At 39.6% G+C, this 3,943-nt stretch overlaps 1 non-coding gene across 1 annotated transcript; it reads left to right on the plus strand.

Moving 5' to 3' along the window:
- Positions 1–3,539: 3,539 nt before the first annotated feature.
- LOC127117130 (small nucleolar RNA R71) lies at positions 3,540–3,646 on the plus strand. The gene has a single exon (XR_007801890.1). It is a non-coding gene; the product is annotated as a small nucleolar RNA R71 (small nucleolar RNA).
- Positions 3,647–3,943: the final 297 nt, after the last annotated feature.

Consider the following 3,943-nt stretch of genomic DNA (forward strand, 5'->3'; position numbering starts at 1 on the left):
TCATAGAAGAATCGTTTCTTCTGCTGGTAGGATAAGGCAGGTGGAACTATTCCGGCAGCTAAATAATTGATGAGGTCAGCGTACCACGGTGTAACAGATATAGCTAAGGTGGTTTCTACCTGTTTATCAGCGCTATTTTCTTCCAAAGTAGCTATAAGCTTATCGTACGAGAAATCATCGTTAATTGATGTTCTTTCCGGTTCAAGGTTCTCAAGTCTTGAGAGGTGATCTGCTACTACGTTTTCAGTTCCTTTCTTGTCTTTGATTTCCAAATCGAACTCTTGTAGCAACAGGATCCACCTTAGGAGTCTAGGTTTAGCATCCTTTTTTGTTAAGAGGTATTTGATAGCAGCGTGGTCAGTGTAGATGATTATTTTGGCTCCGACCAAGTAAGAACAAAATTTATCTAGCGCAAACACTACTGCTAGAAGTTCTTTCTCGGTTGTGGCGTAATTCATTTGTGCTTCATCTAGAGTTCTACTTGCGTAATATATAACGTGAAGCTTTTTATCTTTTCGTTGCCCTAAAACAGCACCTACAGCGTAATCACTGGCATCACACATTATTTCGAATGGTTCGTTCCAATCTGGTGTCTGCATTATGGGTGCGGAGATCAGTGCTTGTTTAAGCGTTTGGAATGCTTCTAAACATTTATTGTCGAATATGAATTCAGCATCCTTCATTAATAGCCCGGTTAAAGGTTTAGTTATCTTAGAGAAGTCTTTAATGAATCGTCGGTAAAAACCGGCATGTCCTAAGAAGCTTCGTACTTCTCTCACAGTTTTCGGGGGTTGAAGGTTTTCGATTACCTCTATTTTGGCTTTGTCTACTTAAATTCCTCTATTTGATATAATGTGTCCTAAAACAATTCCTTCTTGTACCATAAAGTGGCATTTTTCCCAATTAAGTACTAGGTTTACTTTTACACATCGCTCTAGAACTTTTTCTAGGTTTTCAAGACATTCCTCAAAGCTTTGTCCGCATACGGAAAAGTCATCCATAAATACTTCCATGATGTTTTCTAGAAAATCGGCGAATATTGCCATCATGCACCTTTGGAAGGTTGCAGGAGCATTACACAAGCCAAACGGCATTCGTCTATAAGCGAAGGTACCAAAAGGACACGTGAACGTTGTCTTTTCTTGGTCATCAGGATGAATTGGTATTTGAAAGAAACCCGAATAACCGTCTAGATAGCAGAAATGCGAATGTTTTGCTAATCGTTCTAACATCTGGTCAATGAATGGTAAAGGGAAATGATCTTTTCGGGTTGCTTTGTTTAGTTTCCTATAGTCAATGCACATTCTCCATCCCGATTCGATTCGTTTGGTTATAGTTTCTCCTTTTTCATTTTCAATGACTGTCACACCTCCTTTCTTTGGTACTACGTGTACAGGACTAACCCATTTGCTATCAGATATAGGATATATGATACCTGCCTCTAATAACTTGGTTATTTCCTTCTTCACTACCTTACTCAGGATCGGGTTTAGTCTCCTCTGGTGTTCCCTAGAAGTTTTACAGTCTTCTTCTAGCATGATGCAGTGCATACAAATAGAAGGAATTATTCCTTTAAGATCGGTGATGTTGTATCCTAGTGCGGTTGGATATTTTCTTAAGATATGCAGGAGTTTTTCTGTTTCGAGTCTTCCTAGGTCAGCATTAACTATCACTGGTCGTTCAAGTTCTAAGTCTAGGAATTCATATCTCAGATTTTTGGGAAGTGTTTTCAGGTCTAGGGTTGGTTTCTTAAGGCATTGCGTAAGGTCCGGTGTTATTGCTAGACATTGGTTAAGTTTGTCTTCTACAAGATAGTCAGATGATTTCTCTTTTTCTGACTCTGTTTCTTTTATGCATTCATCGATGATATCCATGAAGTAACATGTATCTTCTATTGCAGGTGCTTTCAAAAATTTGGAAAGAATGAACTCAATTTTCTCTTCTCCTACTTCGAAAGTGAGTCGTCCTCTTTTTACGTCTATGATTGCACCGGCAGTTGCTAGGAACGGTCTTCCCAGTATAATGGGTGTAACTTCATCTTCTCTAATGTCCATAATTATAAAATCAGTTGGAATGTAGAATTGACCTATGCGCACTGGAACGTTTTCAAGAATTCCTACAGGATATTTAACGGAACGATCTGCTAGTTGCACAGACATTTTAGTTGGTCTTAATTCTCCCATTTCCAGTTTCTTACATATGGATAAAGGCATAACACTAATACCGGCTCCTAAATCGCATAAGGCTTTGTCAATGACAAATTTTCCTATGTGACAGGGTATAGAGAAACTACCTGGGTCTTTAAGTTTATGAGGCATATTCTGGATTATAGCGCTACATTCAGCGGTGAGTGTAACGTTTCGCTATCTTCAAGTTTCCTTTTATTAGAAAGAATTTCTTTTAAGAACTTGGCATATGAGGGAATCTGCGTAATAGCTTCTGTAAACGGAATTGTGACGTTTAATTGTTTCAGTAGGTCAACAAATTTTTTAAATTGGCCCGCATCTTTGGTTTTAATAAGCCTTTGAGGGTAAGGGATAAGTGGTTTATAGGGTGGTGGAGGTACATAAGCTTCCTTCTTTTCTACGGTTTCCTTATTACTCTCTTCCTTTTCCTTAGGTGTACTTTCTTCCTCAGTTGACTTTTTAGAGTTTTGGTTTTCTATCCTTGGGTCAGACGGTCCTTCCACTTCCGTTCCACTTCTCAGTATAATTGCATGAGCGTGGCTTCTCGGGTTAGGTTGGGGTTGGCCAGGAAATGTACCAGTTGGGGCAGCAGTAGGCGCTTGTTGTTGAGCTACTTGTGATATTTGCGTTTCCAGCATTTTGTTATGGGTAGTCAGGGCATCTACTTTACCTGCTAATTGTTTAATTTGTTCGCCAGTGTGTACATTCTGGTTTAAGAAATCTTTATTGGTTTGCTGTTGAGAAGCTATAAAGTTTTCCATCATGATTTCCAAGTTGGATTTCCTAGGGGTGTTATTGTTAGGTGTAGATGGGTTCGGCTTTTGATATCCCGGAGGTATAGCTGGGGCTTGATTTGGAGATTATCCAGGTGCGTATAAAGCGTTATTACTCTTATATGAAAAATTGGGATGATTCTTCCAATTTGAGTTATAGGTATGCGAGTAGGGGCTTCCTTGAGCATAGTTTACTTGTTCCGCTTGGATTCCTGTTAGGAGTTGACAATCTGCAGGAGTATGACCTTGGATTCCACAGACTTCGCAATTCTGAGTTATGGCAACCACGGTGGCTGGAGGTGATACATTTAAACTTTCAATTTTCTGAACCAGAGCATCCACTTTTGCATTAACATGATCAAGGTTACTTATCTCGTACATGCCAGTTTTCGTTTGAGGTTTTTCCACCATTGTTCGTTCGGTTCCCCACTGATAGTGGTTTTGAGCCATGCTTTCGATAAGTTGGTAAGCATCAGCATAAGGTTTGTTCATTAGTGCACCACCTGCGGCGGCATCTATTGTCAACCTTCTGTTGTACAGGAGACCATTATAGAATGTATGAATTACTAACCAGTCTTCTAAACCATGGTGTGGACAAAGTCTCATCATGTCTTTATATCTTTCCCATGCTTCGAAGAGAGATTCGTTATCTTTCTGTTTAAATCCATTTATCTGGGCTCTTAACATAGCTGTTTTGCTTGGCGGAAAATATCGGGCAAGAAAAACTTTCTTCAACTCGTTCCATGTGGTGACTGAGTTGGAAGGAAGAGATTGAAGCCATCTTCTAGCGCTATCTCTTAACGAGAAAGGAAAAAGACGAAGTCGAATTGCCTCTGAAGTGACACCGTTAGTTTTAACAGTATCAGCGTATTGGACAAATACGGATAAATGAAGGTTCGGATCCTCGGTAGGATTTCCAGAGAATTGGTTCTGTTGCACTGCCTGCAACAGTGAATGTTTAAGTTCAAAGTTGTTTGCTTCGAT

The sequence above is a fragment of the Lathyrus oleraceus genome, chromosome 1 (genome assembly GCF_024323335.1).
Source record: "Lathyrus oleraceus cultivar Zhongwan6 chromosome 1, CAAS_Psat_ZW6_1.0, whole genome shotgun sequence".
Lineage (NCBI taxonomy): Eukaryota > Viridiplantae > Streptophyta > Magnoliopsida > Fabales > Fabaceae > Lathyrus > Lathyrus oleraceus.